Here is a 17,823-nt window from a genome sequence, read left to right as displayed (position 1 = left end):
CTTAGCACCTGTCAAATATACAATCATGTGTTTCCCTGGGAAACATGCTGTTGACTGTTGTAATAGACAATCCTTGTTTTTTTCCACCCTCCAGGTAATTAGAAAGGGGAATCCTGTGCATTTTCAGGGAAATCAGGAAGGAAAAGGAAGTCATTTCAGAGCAGAGTGCAGAAAAAAACTATTTTCAGGAGGAGCAATAATTTGGAGGTCAATGTATATAAAGTGAATAAAACCAATACTGTAGTAAGAGATTTAAACAGTAATATGGGCACTTATTCTGAGATCTGTCCATAAACTCCAGGTGAAGATAACTTAATCCCCAGAAAAACTGTAAAAGTACAAAGCACTGTACATAATACAGGCTTATCGTTTAGACTAGCAGCAGCTCCTGGTTGACTGGGCAACTGGGCTCCTCAAGGAGACCATGAAGCACTGCCTGATGATCTTTTAGCAGTATTACAGCAGAAGGCATCCATCATTTGTGTGTTGCAAAGAATAATATCAGAAAATACAACAAGCTATGGCCTAAGGTGAATAAAAGGTGTTTTGCTACTTTTTATATATAGTATTGTACTGGTTTGGGCTGGGATAGAATTAATTTTCCTCATAGTACCTCATAGGATGCTATGCTTTGGATTTGTGGTCAAAACAGTGTTGATAACACACAAGGTTTAGTTTTTGCTGAGCAGCGCTTATACAGAGCCAAGAACTGTTCAGCTTCTCATGCTGCTCTGCCAGCAAGGAGGCTGGGGGTGCACAGCAAGCCGGGTGGTGTCACAGCCAGGAGCTGACCCAGATTGACCAAAGAGATACTCCATACTGTATGATATCATGCTTAGCAGTAAAAGCTGGGCATAAAGGAGAAAGGGGAGGACATTCAGAGTGATGCATTTGTCTTCCCAAGAAACCATTACACGTGATGAGACCTGCTTTCCTGGAAGTATCTGAACATTTGCTGGCCAACGGGAAGTAGTAAATTAACTCCTTGTTTTGGTTTACTTGCACACAGTTTTTGCTTTACTTGTTGAAGTATTTTTATTTCAGCCCATGACTTTTCTCACTTTTCCCTTTCCAATTATTTTTCCCATCTCAGTGAGGGGGAATGAGCAAGCAGCTGTGTGGGGCTTCAGCTACCTACCAGGGTTAAACTATAACAAAACGTTACTGGGGGGTTTCTAGGAATACCTAAGCAAAGGTATTCATAATGCTATTTGCTTTCATTAGTATTAAAACAATATTAAGGTCTGTTTTCGGGTCAAGGTGCAATACTGCATTTCTATTTTCTCCTGTCTCACCAAGGCTGTTGTTACTCTTTGTTATTACAAAAAGTACAGGGTGATATATATTTCCATTGGGACTGAAATCCCAGTTCAGCCTTCATTAGGCTTATTAGTAAAGTATTATCATAGAATCATAGAATCATAGAATATCCCGAGTTGGAAGGGACCCATAAGGATCATCGAGTCCAACTCCTGGAACCACACAGGTCTACCCAAAAGTTTAGACCATGTGACTAAGTGCACAGTCCAAAAGCTTCTTAAACTCAGACAGGCTTGGTGCAGTGACTACTTCACTGGGGAGCCTGTTCCAGTGTGCAACCACCCTCTCGGTGAAGAACCTCTTCCTGATGTCTAGCCTACACCTCCCCTGCCTCAGCTTGACACCATTGCTGCGGGTCCTATCACTGGTGACTAAGGAGAATAGGTCGGCACCTGCCCCTCCACCCCCCCTGCAAGGAAGTTGTAGACTGCAATGAGATCTCCCCTCAGCCTCCTCTTTTCCAGGCTGAACAGGCCAAGTGACCTCAGCTGCTCCTCATATGTCTACCCCTCTAGGCCCTTCACCATCTTCGTCGCCCTCCTCTGGACACTCTCCAACAGTTTTACATCCTTTTTGTACTGTGGTGCCCAGAACTGCACACAGTACTCGAGGTGAGGCCACATCAGCACAGAGTAGAGCGGGAAATATATATATATATATATAAAATATATATATTAGTATATACATGTAAAAGTATTATAATATACATGTATATTTTAAAAGTCCTATTTTAAGCATTATTTATAGTTCTGTTTCATTAATTAAAAAAGGAAAAAATAATGATAAAATACCTACTATAAAAACAGGCATAGGATGCTTACTGAATCACAACTTTTGAATAAAAATAAAAAAAATCTTTGAAATCCATCAGGACACTTCCTTTTAAATGTGTTTTGCTAATATTCTAGTTTCAGCTGACCTTATTCACAGATGCAAAATCAAGGAGGGTGGCAATGTGAAGTCCTGTCTTGAAAATGAAGAGAGCTGTACATGCTGAATTACTCACTCTATACCTCAGGGATATAAAAACACATTTCAACTTGAAGTAACTCTGTAAGTTGCATAGAATATTTGAGGTTCAACCTGATATAAGACATTCATGCATATTCTTGAGGGTAAAAAGTGAAGACCTAAGATTTATTAATGATTTACAGATGTAACAAAGATGAGTGGACCTTCCCAAAGAGTAGAGGAAATAGTTGCTGAATTACAGAAACAATCCATGTAATCCAGTATTTTAACTCCATCACCTACCAGTATTGGCAATTTCACAGGAAAATCCATAACAAAATTTTCTTTATTAAGCATCTACTCAATTATTGAGGAAATCTATCCACTACAGATTTTTCTTTCTCTAGACCAGCTGTACTTAAGAAGTAGTACACCTATTAAGGATAACTAATAATTCAGTTCACTGTCACACAGAGCTGTGACTTTCTGCTGCTACTGCCACTAATTTGCCAGTTAGTTTAGCTTAAGGGTGAATGTTCTACTCATTTTGTTAGCAGACTCTGTGCTGTTCTTTTTTATGTTTGCCAATAACGTCTTAAATCTTATGTTCGTGTCCCTGTCATCAAAACATTATGAGAAAAGTTAAGAATTCAAAATTTAAAAAGAAAATGTCTTTTGAACTTGTTCCCTCCATGATTTCTTCTATTTCAAAATACAGTTTAACAGACTGACTGTGACTACATGCACCAGCTTTCAAAAATAGGAATCGAAAATACAGCAAAGAAACTTTCACAATCAAACACCAGAACAACAGACAAATGGTAGGGTTTCTTTATTTGAGTGCCTATTAGTACAAAATAAATGTAATTTAACCTAGGATAGAGGAAATTTGTTGTAACCTTTTGCAGGAACAATTTAATCGTGTATTTCATCCTATGAAATATGAAAGAGGTAGGCCTATTATTGGGAACACTAATATCAGCCAGGACAAAGGCATGTTTCTTTTCTTTGTTCTTATCCATCCTACCTTCCTTTGTCTATCTTTCCACCTCCTGGTGTGTTGGATGCACAAAAGAACTTCTCATAATTTGCCCTACAATCCCCTGAAACACTATATTCTCTCTTTCTTGTTGTTCCAGACCTTAATAACACAAACCATTTTACTGTTTGCTCCAGATGCCCAAATAGTGCTATGATACTGAATGGCTAAGAAGATTCCTTTGTCACCGTTAACCTGAGCTAAGGCTATGTTGGCCTATAAGATATCTGATTATAAAACAAACATGCAGAACTGCAATTTGATAGGCTATCTACATAGATGGTTAATTGCACCTACACAGAATATCTTATAATGTTGGTACATTATCTTTATTGTCCTAGAATACCATCTATTATTAGCACGCTGAGTATACAATCAAGAACACAGCATGCAAAACATATATTTGTTCTAACTGTGAGTCACAATGCAGAAAAAAAATACCACCACCAACAAAAAGCAATTCACTAGATGCGTGTAAACCCTGGAGCTTATCTTTCCAAAAGGAAGTTATTTCTTATTTCTGTTTTAATAAGAAGATATACTACCCTAGTATATGCTAACAATCATTTTCTATATTGGATTTGGTTAGAAAAAGGAGCATTTATATAGCTTTCATTCTAATTCAGGTAGTTTCTGAAATGAAAATTTTAATAGCTTTGCCCCAGCAGGGCAACATGGTCTACTGAAAATAGCTTCACTGGTAACACATAAAATCAAAAGATTTTTCTGCAGACCAGTAGGAGGTAATCTGATCTGCCTGACTCAGGTGCTACTGTCTATTTAGCATCTACTTCTAGAACAAGTTCAACATCTATCATTTTCACTGAGAGTCACAGTTACAGACAATGACAATAGTATTCCTGCTAGAGAAACAGAAAGGCTAACTATTGTGACCATGCAGAGGAAATGTAAGTAACTGATAAGGAGATAAATCACAGCCTACTGAGCAGGACTTCTGTTGTCCTATAATATATTATTAATCCTTAAATGGATTAATGAAGGTCCACACAAGACACCTGTGGTATTGCACACATGGAAAAATCCAGGTACAGGTTCATTAGAATGAATCACATGAATTGAAAATACCTACATGCAATATTGGGGCTTGAGCATACTTAGCATATGGGTAGATTAATTAGCCCTTAAAAGCAAGTGATGAAGTTGCAAAAGAAGATAATAACCAGGATAAAAACACAAAACAGATTAGATATGCCTTGGATTTGTAATGTTTTAGTCTGGGCTGCTAGGCAGGTACTACCACAGTAGGCAGCATTGGTGCACCATCTCATATTACCTACTTTTCATTTACATCCCATAAAGGGAAATCGATTACAAAGCTAATCTGGAATTAATCCCATGGTTAAAATTAAACGAGCACATTTTAACTTTGGAACAGTCACTTGAATAGTAGGTAAACTAATCCAGGGTCAAGCCTGGAATAAATAGGTTAAAGTGCTGTATCCACACATTTCTGATTCCCTTCTGTACAACAGCAGATTTCAAGGAGGAGGAATTAGAGTAATAGATCCATACTACTTTCTGGAGAAAAAGACATGAAATCCACAAAAATGATTAAATACCAGCAAAATTTCACCCCGTTGATGACAGTTCAGAAACTACTTTATTCTATCTGGTAGCCAGAAGTTCAATGAGTTGCTTATTACACTTCAGCCTTTTTTTTTTTTTTTTCCTTTTTTTTCCATTGCTCAGCAAATAGCATGATAAGTCTCTAAACTGTTATATGGAAACATATAACTGTTATGGGAAACATGGCAGCTTAGTTTCTACACCAAGATCCAGGCACATGCCTTTTTTTTTTTTTTTTTTAACTGTTATCTAACAGAAAAGGAAAAAGGAACTCCCAGATACCCAGTACTGAATTTGTCTATACTATAGTCTATGGAATGCCAAGCAAAGAAAATGCTTAACCTATAGAGTGCTCTACATGATTGTGTCCAAACATGTTTAGCTTAGGCTATTATTAGGTGGTAAATTGAGAAAGGTTCTCTTAAATTTAACTCCTCAGAAAATAATCAGTATATTAATAACTCTAGCACTGTTGGCTTTACCAGCTCTGCCAAGAGCTCCATTTATGTAATACAGTTTTTGAACTACGCAACACACTACAATCAAAGTCCACCTCTATGCTGGATATTTACAACTAAGAAAACTCTCATACTATGAATCACATATATTTTTAGATATTTAAGACTTAATGATGTCATTTCATGTTTGAATACAGTGCTTATCTTGGACATTGAGTTATGCGATGCTGATGTGTAATGCATATTCAAGGCCTTCTATGTGAATAATGTGACAAAGGTCCATGAATATAATTAAACTGCTTGAAAAGGCAGGGAAATTAGGATTAGGCATATATGAAACATAGCTTGGGTCATTTAGTCACAGATTTGAGCAGGAGGATGAATATTTTAAAACAACACTTTAGTCTTGATGTTGACAGCAGATAAAATTAAGCAGGAGATTCATTTTTACCTCATACATGTTCTGTAACATCTATAAAATGCATGCATTCCTGAACTGCTATATAAATTCTGTCTCGTTCTTATAGCTCATAGACAGAAAGACTTTTTCAGATTTTTACAACCACTTTTAGCTAAGAGAAGTATTGTCACAACACCTACAATAAATGTTTCATAGTCTATTCATGGCATTTCATAATCTACAATATCTGAGTAGACTGAATACTTTTGCATATAAAAGTCATCTGCAGTGGTAACCCTTTATCTCTACTAGTGTAGGACTATCACTTTACTGAAGTGAAGCCTAATAATTATATTCTACATGTTGAGGTATGCACACTTAATGTAGTTTATATGAGTTTTCTTTAACATTGACCCTAAGCAATGAAAAAAAAAATAGGAGGTACATATTTTTATGTTCTCAAAACTACCCTTGTAAATGTTTTAATGGTTAACCACATTTATTTTAAAACTATGATATATCATAATTAACGTTGCTGTTAGAGGTCCTAATTCAGCCAATTTATGTACATGTATTATTTTGGCACAAACTTCCATACAGCCTTTTTTTTCTCTGAACCTTTACAAGTGATTACTTAATGAATTGTTCCTGAATTGTGTATATACACTGCCTTACCATATTGGTACAAATGATTCAAACCTTACTTTGAAGACAAAATTATTGTCTTCTACCATTTTTAATGACTACATAGCTTTTATTAATAAAACTACATTTTCATAATGCCATTTGAAGACAGGAAAAGGGAAATGTTCTATTTTATAAATGAAGAAATAAGGCACAAACAAATGAAGAAGGCCCAACTTTGGGAACTTTATTGCGTGCCTCATCTATTATCAAAAAACAAACAAACAAACAAACAAAAAGACTGAATTTAAGATGCTCAAAGTACAGCTTTTCATTTGCAGCTATTAACATTTTTTGCAAATAGTTCTGAGATACCCCAACTGGGCAGACAGAAAATAAAAAATGGAAGTAATGAAAGAAGTAGAAGTCACCAATTTAATATCATATTGAAAACACTTTGGAAGTTTAAGGAATCAGACCTATATCTTTAGGGCTGCATTTCAGAATCATACCAGTGATGATGCGCATCCTAACAAACAAAAAGGCATCAGGAAATGACCTCTGATCCTGCCACCAGTGCTATGACCTGGCTAAGTTGCATTTAACTCTAGGTCTCCTCTGAACCCCTTGTGGAGGCCCTGTGACCAGAACACATGATTTTTATTGTTTGATAGCTGCTTGTTATTGATTCAAAATGTCTGAAATAAAGTGAAGGTTGTGAGACAACAGATCAAATTAATATTTCTATAATATGAAAGTGAGGCTGTGTTTGCAATGGAGTTATGGTGTGAGAGCAGCCAAGAGGATCATACATCCTAATGGGATAGTACTGGAGAATTATACAGGGTAGAAGGAACCTGGTTCAGTCATGTCCATGCTGCCTAGCAGAAGTGGTGCCCAGCACATGCTATTTCCATGACTAGGAACTTATATCAGATGTTATATCTATACTGCTCTGGATAATGGTTTAATCTGCATGACCAAAAATACTTTAGCCTCACAGAATTGCAGTATTTTGGAAAGAACGGACTTCTAACAAGCATCTAGTCCAATTTTATGCTTGAAAAGGTACTATCAACATTACATCAGATCAGTTAAGGCTTTATTTAGCCAGATCTTGAAAACTCCCAAGGTCAGATATTCTATACCATCTCTGGGCAACCAGATGCGTGGCTCCATCAAATTTCTGGAGACTTTTTCCCCTTAAATTAAGTCTGAACTTCTCAATCCATCAACAGCCATCTCAGTTTGCTACAGCATCTGGCAGTACCAAGAAAATATTGTCTCTGTTGTCCTTGTGCTACAACTAATTTCTAGTAATTGTAGGCCTGTATTAGATTGCTTTCTAGTCTCCTCTTCACCATATTAAAGATATTTCACCATCTTTTCATAAGATGTTCTCTAGGCCCAAGCCCTCTTGACAGCCATCTGATAGATTGAGTTTCTTCACATCCATGTTGAACCACAGGCCCAAAACTGGACATGCTAAGGACAACATCTTCCAATCTGTTGAACTTGTCTTTCCTCTTGCAGCACTGCAGCATTGTCATTATTTGCAAGGATTGCACAATACAGTCGTGCAATAATCCTTTCCATCTTGTCTCTGCACTTTATACTAATGCCATCAAGAGCAGAAGTGTCTTGCAGAGAGCTAGCCTGGGCAGTTTAAAATAGTTAACTGACAATTGTATCTCACTGGGGAGGTACTCCAGAGAATGGATTACTGTTCATCAAAATGAACAGTTCCTTGTTTACACAGAAATATATATATATATACATATATAAAATAACTTAGTCTTTATTTATATGCCTAAGATCAGAATTATTTCTAGTAATATCAAGCAGCTCCTGTTATTTTCAAAGGGGAGTGTAGAGTGGGCACTTAGTTACTTGTATTTGCTCTGTATCTGCTTGTATCTGCTCCAATGGTATTTGCTCTGAACATTTTTGAATTTCTGAGACATTCACAAGTCTGTTCCTCCATTTGCCATATCTGTTGAAAAGGCAAGTTTAAAATATGGGATGAAATCACTTAGTTCCAAATTTTAAATCCTATTACTTAATACTGTTTAAAACATGACCTCAGAGATGCTGCTAATTAAACATTTCTGAATGACATCTCATTCCTTACTATTCTTCCCTGATGCTAGGTTGAGTGTTTACCAGCACTATATAAATGCAAAAGGCTGATATTTTGAAAGTTTAAAGTATAATAGAAAAGACTTAATTTTCCTTTCATTATTTTCACTGTGTTACAAAAGGCTTTTTGTCTTTGTACACCCCAAAAAGTAAAGAAAAATATCCTTTTAGATTAAAACTTACTCTCAAACTGGGCTTAATGGAACCATCTATCTATTTAGTTCTAGTACCCTGAATACATTTTTATGTGTTGTGCTGTTATGCATGAAAAATGCTGTAACTTCAGACCAGAAAATAGTACACTTATCTCACTCTGCTTTATGTTATATAATTGATCTAAATAGAAAAGCACTGTTGGTTTTTGTGTGTGGGGGGGGGGGGGGGGGGCATGGGTTCACAGAAATAGACAAATGATTTAACTTTTTAATTAAACCTTAAAGCTTTTAATTAAATGCCTAAATTGCAAAGAACTATTTCAGTTTAAATTGTCTTTAGATTGCTGGATATGTATTTTCCTATTGCATCTCCTCTGACCTGGAAAGTAACAAAGAGCAATAAATCACATTCTCACTTCTTAATTGGTACCATTAACACTTCTTTAATTATCCAGACAGACAAGCACTGATTGTGCAAATGCTGCAGGTAAAACAGAAACTGATGCTTTTAAACTTAATTCTGTCGCTGATGTGTTTCAAATGCTTTTAAAGTATCCACTAGCTGAATAACTTCATTTTCTTGTTTCCCACACTATTGTCATTTTTAGTGCATTTCCAAATGAAGCAATGTGGCCCAGCAAAATCAAGTACAACTTTAAAGAGCTCTGTAGTCTGTTTTCATCTAACATTAATGTGAGGTGACCTTGAGGAAGTATCTTTCATACTTTACACATTGGACACTTCTGTACCTTTCCTTTATAGAGGGTAAACTCTTTTATACATGAAGTGTTTCTGTGCCTGAGCCCAGGACTTCAGGTTCATGACCCCAGCGAGGGATTCTAGACACCACTGCTGTTCTAGAAATAAGAAAAGTAGTATAATTACTACTGAATCACAAAAAACATAGAAATTAAATTTATGAATAATTAAAGATTATCCACCCAGCAGATATCTTTTCTGTTCTGAATCTCAGCTATGATGGATGCAACCTTTCCATGGAATATTCATTTTCTTCTTATATGCTATAAGGTTGATCTATTCTAGGTTGATCAATCTAGACAAGCAGAATTTTGTTAAAAAAATGCTTTGTATTGCTAAGGTGCAAGCTAAGTGTCAACCTTTGGAAGGTAACTACAGGCCTGTCAGCCTGACCTGGGTGTTGGGAAAGGTGATGGAACAGGTCATCTTGAATGCAATCATGCAATGTATGCAGGACCACCAGGGGATTGAGCCCAGTCATGAAAGGCAAGTGTTGCTGACCAACCTCATCTCCTTCTATGACTGGGTGACCCTCCTGGTAGACAAGGGCAACCCTGTTGACATAGTCTACCTAGACTTCAGCAAGGCCTTTGACATGGTCTCCCACAGCATTCTCCTGGAGAAGCTGGCAGCCCATGGCTTGAACAGGTAAACGCTTTGCTGGGTTAAAAACTGGCTGGACAGCCAGGCCCAGAGAGTGGTGGTGAATGGAGTGAAATCCAGCTCAGCGACCAGTCACCAGTGGTGTTCCCCAGGGGTCGGTGTTGGGGCCCATCCTCTTTAATATCTTTATTGATGATTTAGATGAGGGAATTGAGTGCACCCTCAGCAAGTTTGCAGAGGACACCAAGCTGGGGGGAAGTGTTGATCTGCCGGAAGATAGGAAGGCCCTGCAGAGGGACGTGGAGAGGATGAGTTGATGGGTAACAGCAAATGGGATGAGGTTCAACATGGCTAAGTGCTGGGTCCTGCACTTTGGTCACAACAACCCCATGCAGCGCTACAGGCTTGGGGGAGAGTGGCTGCAAAGCTGTGCAGAGGAAAAGGAACTGGATTGATGCTTGCCTGAACATGAACTGGCAGTATGCCCAGGTTGTCAAGAGGGCTAATGACATCCTGGCTTGTATCAGGAATAGTGTAGCCAGCAGGAGCAGGGAGGTGATCGTCACCCTGTATTCTGCTCTAGTGATGCTGCACCTCGAGTACTGTGTTCAGTTTCGGGCCCCTCACTACAAGAAAGACGTTGAGGCCCTGGAACATGTCCAGAAAAGGGCAACAAAACTGGTGAGGAGTCTAGAGCACAAGTCTTATGAGGAGCGGCTGAGGGAGTTGGGATTGTTTAGTCTGGAGAAGAGGAGGCTCAGGGGAGACCTCATTGCATTCTACAGTTTCCTGAAGGGAGGTTGTGATGAGGAGGGGATCAGCCTCTTCTCCCAGAAGAATGGGAGGGTGGGACTCAAGGCAATGGCCACAAATTGCACCAGGGGAGATTTAGATTAGATATCAGGAAAAACTTTTTCTCTCAAAGAGAAGTCAGGCACTGGAAGGGCCTGCCCAGGGAGGTGGTGGAGTCAACATCCCTGGGGGTGTTTAAGGGAAGGTTGGACAGTTTAGTGGGTGATATTAGTGGTAGGGGGATGGTTGTACCAGATGATCTTGGAGGTCTTTTCCAACCTTCATTATTATATGATTGTATGACCTTAAAGATCATCTAGTTCTAATGACGCTGCCATGGGCAGGGACACATTCCAGTAGACCAGGTTGCTCAAAGCCCCATTCAACCTGGCCTTAAACACTTCCAGGGTGGGGCATCCACAACTTCTCTAAGCATCATTCCATTGCCTCACTACCCTCTGAGTAAAAAATATCTTCCTAATATCTAATATAAATACTTTAGTTTAAAACCATTACTGTTTTTTTAGTTTAAAACCATTACTCCTTGTTCTATCACTATGCTCCCTGACAGAGTCCCTCTCCTGTTTTCTTGTAGGCCCTGTTTAGGTATTGGAAGGTCCTAATGTATCTTCTCCAGGCTGAACAACCCCAACTCCCTCAGCATGTCTTCATAGGACAGGTGCCCCAGCCCTTTGATCATTTTAATGGCCCTCTTCTGGACTCATTATAATATGTCCATGTCTTTCTAGTGCTGGGGGCCCCAGAGCTGAATGCAGTACTCCAGATGAGGTCTCACGAGAGCATAGTATAGAGGGAGAAACACCTCCTTCAAACTGCTGGCCACCCCTCTTTTGAAGGAACCCAGTATACTTTCGGTTTTCTGGGCTGCAAGCGCACAGTGCTGGATCATGCCAAGCTTCTTGTCCACCAGCACACCCAGGTCCTTCTCCTCAGGGCCACTCTTCATTCATTCTCCATCCAGCCTGTATTTGTGCTTGGGATTGCCCCGACACAGGTGCAGGACCTTGCACTTGGCCTTGTTGAACCTCATGAGGTTTGCACAGGCCCACCTCTCCAGCCTGTCCAGGTCCCTCTGGGTGGCATCCCTTTCCTCCAGCATGTCAACCACACCACACAGCTTGGTGTCATTGGCAGACTTGCTGCAGGCACACTCAATTCCACTGTCCATGTCATCAACAAAGATATTAAACAGGCATCCAGTATCATGGATTAGCCCCAGTAAGCAGCTCAGCACCACACAGCAGCTCACCCACTCCCCCACATTTGGATGGGAAAGAGATTAGGAAGTGGAAAAGTGAGAAAATTTGTGGATTGAGACAGTTTAATAGGTAAAGCAAACCTGCAAACTCAAGGAGATCAAAAGAAAGAATTAATTCACTACTTCACAGTGGCAGACAAATGTGCAGCCATTTACAGCAAAACAGGGCTCATCACACATAACAATTACCTGGGAAGATAAATGGTGTAACTCTGAATGTCCCCACTCCTCCTTCTTTCCCCAGCTCTTATTGCTGAGCATGACACCATATGGTACGGAAACGCTGTAAAATATGTATCTAGCAGAAACCTTTTCTGTACTGGATACCTGAATCGGTCAGTGAGGTTCTCTATTTTAAACAATGATCTTGACCTTTTAACAAAGTGATAAAAAATGACAATCCATTGAGAATATAAAATATGGTAAAAATACAGACATGAGAATGTGCATAATCAAAATCAGTTATTTATCTTTACAAAGAAAAAAAAATTATATATATAGTTACGAAGGTAAAAGGAATTTGGTCAACTTTTTTTTTTGTTTGTTTTTTATGCAGAGCACCTGCTATAAAGTGAACATTTCTTGCTTTGAGTTCATCCATGAGGAAGCTGCCAGATATTTGTTATTTTTCAGATTATGAGTGAAGCAAATTAAATGATTACAGTTTCTTATTCTCTTTGTCATTAATTTATGGAGATTAGATTATGAGTGAAACAAATTAAATGATTACAGTTTCTTATTCTCTTTGTCATTAATTTATGGAGATTTTAAGACATTCTTTTTTTCATTCCCTAACACAAAATGCCAGCTAAGTATAAAAGATGTCAACTTGGCACAGGCCTTACTTTACTTTTACTAAATCAATGAAGATATTTCATGAATACTTGCTATTAAATCAGGGTATCAGAGAAGAAATAGCAAAACTATGAATGCTAAAATTCCAGCCTATATTCCTGTAGCATAACATTACCATAAATGTCTTATCACACTCTCATGTTTGCATGAGAGTCAGTGAAGAAACTGCTGATAGAATAAGGTAAACAGGATGACTCAAGTAGGAGAGGACCAATTACTCTTCTGGCAATCCTAGCAACTTGATGAAAATCAGATTTTATATCCAACTGAAGGACAAAGATACATCCAGTGCCAGTCAGGATAATTTTAAGGAAAATAGAACTTGACAAGAAAATCAATTTCATCCTTAGATACAGCTACAATGGTGGTCCATAAAGGAAGGTAGTTGTATACAATATAACTGCCATTTTAAAAGTACTTGACTTAATATATGCTACCCCACTTAAAATAAAATAAATAAATAAAATAAAATAAAATAAAATATTATAGTATTGATAAACCCCATTTTAATGAAATATCAACTTTACATTGAACAGAAACTTGCTGGCATGCTTCAAAAAATATTTACAATGGTAAATTGAAAAGGAATGGATAATTTTGTGGTCAAACACAAGACGGATTGTGATTAACCAAATCCTATTCTATTCAGTATTCTCACGAATAATTTTGAAACTAATAAATCCTAGTTATATAACTGGGAAACAAAGATTGCTGGAATGATAATAATAAGGCCATGTAGTCATACTTTTAAATACAGTGGATTACTACTCCCAAGGAATCTCTATACCCAAGTCCACTTTCATATTTATGCTATCTGTGGTATAAATTCAGCTCTCCTTCTCTGTGGCAACAGGCTTCCACAATTGTGAAGACTAGATGTGGGGACAAGATGTGGGGACAAGAGAAAAGCCAAGCTGGCTTCCACCTCTACAGGTGTCATCTTGAGGAAGCTATTCAAATCAGCTTTCTTTTTCTCAGGTTAACTCTCCAGGCCCCATGCCTGTTATCCAGAAAACATCAGTATAAAGGCTTCCTTTTTCTGGGGTGAAAAAACAAACAATAACAAAAAACAACTAAAAAACAACTCAGAAACACAATAATTTTGCTAGTCGAATACCTAATCATGATTTTCTTTTTAAAAATAAAGGCAAGTGGGAACAGCTTGCAAAATTTCTGGCTGTGTCTTTATTTCCCTATCCATATTATTTATTTACTCATTTATTTATTTTATGGAGGAAAGAGAACTTGAAATGGCCAGTCCTATCTGGAAGGCATTCAAATTAACTTTTACACAGCTTTTTAATATTTCTTTATCATTATTCTATACATGCAAGAAGAAAGACTACAGGTACAATTCCTGTATAATTTTAGAACAGTCAGTATATTCATATTTTTGAAAATAGATATTCTTAAGCCAGTCAAAAAACTTGTATACTGCAAGTACACAGCAATACGTACTAGCAAACACCACTAGCAGACACTGTCTCTCTCCTGGGACATGCAAATCTAAAGCACATAACAAAGATATTTGAACAATCTGTTTTTTATAGCATCAGAACTCATTCTGAAGGAATTTCCAAACCACGCTTTAAAAGAGCCTTGAAGGATGTAATATTGAAAGAAACAGTGACTGATATATAATTAAACATAGGAAAATAAGGTTAACTAGGGCAAACTTTGAGTAAACTATTCATTGTGATTTGTATTGGAAAGGGATTGTATATTGCATGGAAATATTTTTAGCAAAGATACCATTAATTTTAATGTTCAGAACTTGGCAGGTTGCTAGGTAAAAGCAGAGAGAGTTTAGAAAATAAAACAGGAAACTGACTCATTCACTAAAGAGTGTCTTCATGGTTTAGGGAGCTGGACTGTAATATTTGAATTCCCCAATAACACAATATGTGATCGTTTAGGTTCCTGCTGTGAGTCCTATGAAATGTTACCCTTGGCAACACTAATAAGAAGGTCACTTTTATTTCTGGTTTGTTGTGACTTTATGCACAGCAGGTGTTTTCACTGTGAGAGGAAGTATCTTGGTTGTAATCACTCCACAGATTTTGATTCCCTTAACCTTTAATATAACATGACTGCAGATTGAGAACAATGATTTGCTCTTTATAGTTTTTGCTAACTTAATCAAAATAACTAGGAGGAATCTAGACTTCTGTACAAATAACATTATGCCCAAGCAAAGTACAATGAAGTTATCCCAACAACTAAGACACAAAACATAGAATAATTAGGTCATAGCACAATGGTAAAGGTAAAAGGATCAGGTTCTGAAGAATGATTTCAATTAATTTGTTGATTCACTCCATCTCCAGATATTTTCACCATTCAAGCCCAGATTAGTCCTTGGTGATCCTTGATGGTACTTAGTCTTGTACTTGAAAATTATATTGCTAAACAAGATCTACATTTCTTCAGCAAGCAATAAGTTCACAGCAAGCCAAATTTTAGGAACTGGTTCTGGTTATGCTCACAGACATCTTGAGGCCTATCTGTCTTTGAGAAAGAACACAGATTTTCTGCAACAAAAAAGCTTTGGAGGCCTATGTTCTGCAGATCAGGCTTGTTCAGTTGTTGGGGGTGAATACTAAAGAAGTTCTTCAGTTACAAATACTAATTAATTGCTAGTCTTTTGTATGAACTATGCCTGTTTCGTGATCAACAAATATCTTATTTTAGTCTTAAAAGACAACCATGAAAAAGGAATCTATAATTCTGTTCATAGCAATTGCAATACTGTGCAAGAGATCTGTCTAGATGTTAGAGACTATTGTCCTATGACTTGAAAATTTAGTTAAAATGTGTTTCTTTGAAGGTATCAGAGTCTTCTGAACAGAGAAAAGGATTCATGTCAATCGCATCTTAAAGCTTTCAAAACCTGTAAACTGATTGGACCTTGGGTCTCTACAAGAAACTCTGGTGAGACCTGATGTTTTGCTTTGTCTTGTCATGAAGACTTCCATTGTAACATTAGCCTTGTCTACTTGATATCAGATATGAAACAATGGGAAACACAGAGGATCCCTTAGAAACTCTTACAGCATGGGTAGATTTGAGGTGCCTACCTAGAAGAAGCAAATTTGCAACACTATGAGACACTTCTCCTCACACTACAACAGTCATACCTGTTCATAAGGAAGAACATTTGTTTGAAATGCTAGCACACAAATTATTATTACTTTTTTCATATTTAAATACAACATCCACTGCTACTTTTCTAGATATATCCAAGTAAGACTTCAAGATTGTTACACTAACATTAGACATTGCATATGTTAGATTTTATGAAGCAATGTTCAGCTTGTTATTTTAGCAAGTGATTACAGTATTTAACATTATGCACAAGATAATTAGGAAAACAAACTACTAATGAATTAAAATGGTAAACAGTTTAAGTCAACACTACTCAGAATGTATAAACTTTATTCATGGTGCATTTTTAGCACTGCTAATATGCAGTCAAATTAATCATGTCAGTAGATGCCCCCGAATCACAGGTCATTAACCTCATCTAATTGCTGGAGATTGCAATTTTTTTCAGGAAAGATATAATTTGTTATTAAATATATGGAGTGCTCTCTTCATCATACTCTACTTTATTTCATTTTGTTTGTGTGCATGTGCAAATGCTATGTTCTTAGACTTGTTGCATCATATTTCTTCTGAAAAATTGTAAAATCAGTAGTTGTTATTTCTGTTCTCCATACTCAGATCACAAAAATAAAATAAACAGGAAGATGAGTGAAATGGGAGTTTTTCAAAATAATTTAAAACAACAGAAGCTATTAAAAGTTTATCATGAAATAAATAAAATGCTAAAACTAGCTATCCATTTTTTTATGATCTTACCTACTTTGAAGTGCTTTTATAAGTGCTCTCCTTATTGATGTATTTATCCCCAAGAAGAGAGCAATAAAACTACAAAGCTGGTCTGAACATTTCAACACCACAAAACATAAACCTATGTATCTCATAAGGACCTAGGCTTTTAAAAACTTGACATTTTTATTTCTGTTTCTGCATTGGGGTTGTTTAATCTGAGAGATGAACAAGCAAAATAGAAAATGCTTGAGAAACAGGGTTTCTATAGATGGTGGCCAAGAGGAAAAAGCTTTTATTGAACTCCCATTTTACATTATTTTCAAACTGTCAGGGCATGAGTTTGCTGCCACACAAACATTTAAAAGAAAAAAAAATGTAGTAAATCCAATGAAAGCAATGAATTTGAGGTACACTTCCATTTTAGGCCTCTTTTTCTTGGCACTCAACACGGAGCCTGTCTGAAGGCTCTGTATTCAATATGTGGAATTAGAGAAGCAGGAACGGTAAGGAAAGGCATTACTCTTTGTTAGACCATATGATGCCAGATACATAAGCTTTCAGGCATGTGAATCATAGTACATAAATTTAAATAACTCATATGCTAAAGAGAGTCCTGCCCCCCGTTACCATGCTTAGCATAGAGATTGAGCAGGCAAACTGGGAAATCCTGAAGACAAATGTTGCCTACTGACTCCCTTTTTCAGAGTTCAGGAAATATTCCTGGGCACCTAGAGATCACAGCATAAATAAAGAGACCATAGCATTGTTTCCCAAAGAGAAGAGCAAATCCTCTCTTTTGTTTTAGAGAACCAGGATGAATATGCAGTTTTGAAGCATTAAACAGGTTAATGTAATTTAAAGAAATAACACCTTATGTATTAGAACCTCCTACCTATTCCAATTAGTCGAGTGTCTTAATAGCTAATAGCTCCCTCAGGCTGTCTTCGTAGGAGAGGTGCTCCTGCCCCTTGATCATCTTCATGGCCCTCCTCTGGACCCACTGTAACAGGTCCATGTCCTTCTTGTGC

Source organism: Cygnus atratus, chromosome 1 (genome assembly GCF_013377495.2).
Source record: "Cygnus atratus isolate AKBS03 ecotype Queensland, Australia chromosome 1, CAtr_DNAZoo_HiC_assembly, whole genome shotgun sequence".
Taxonomy (NCBI): Eukaryota; Metazoa; Chordata; class Aves; order Anseriformes; family Anatidae; genus Cygnus; species Cygnus atratus.
Note: the sequence above shows the minus strand (reverse complement) of the source record.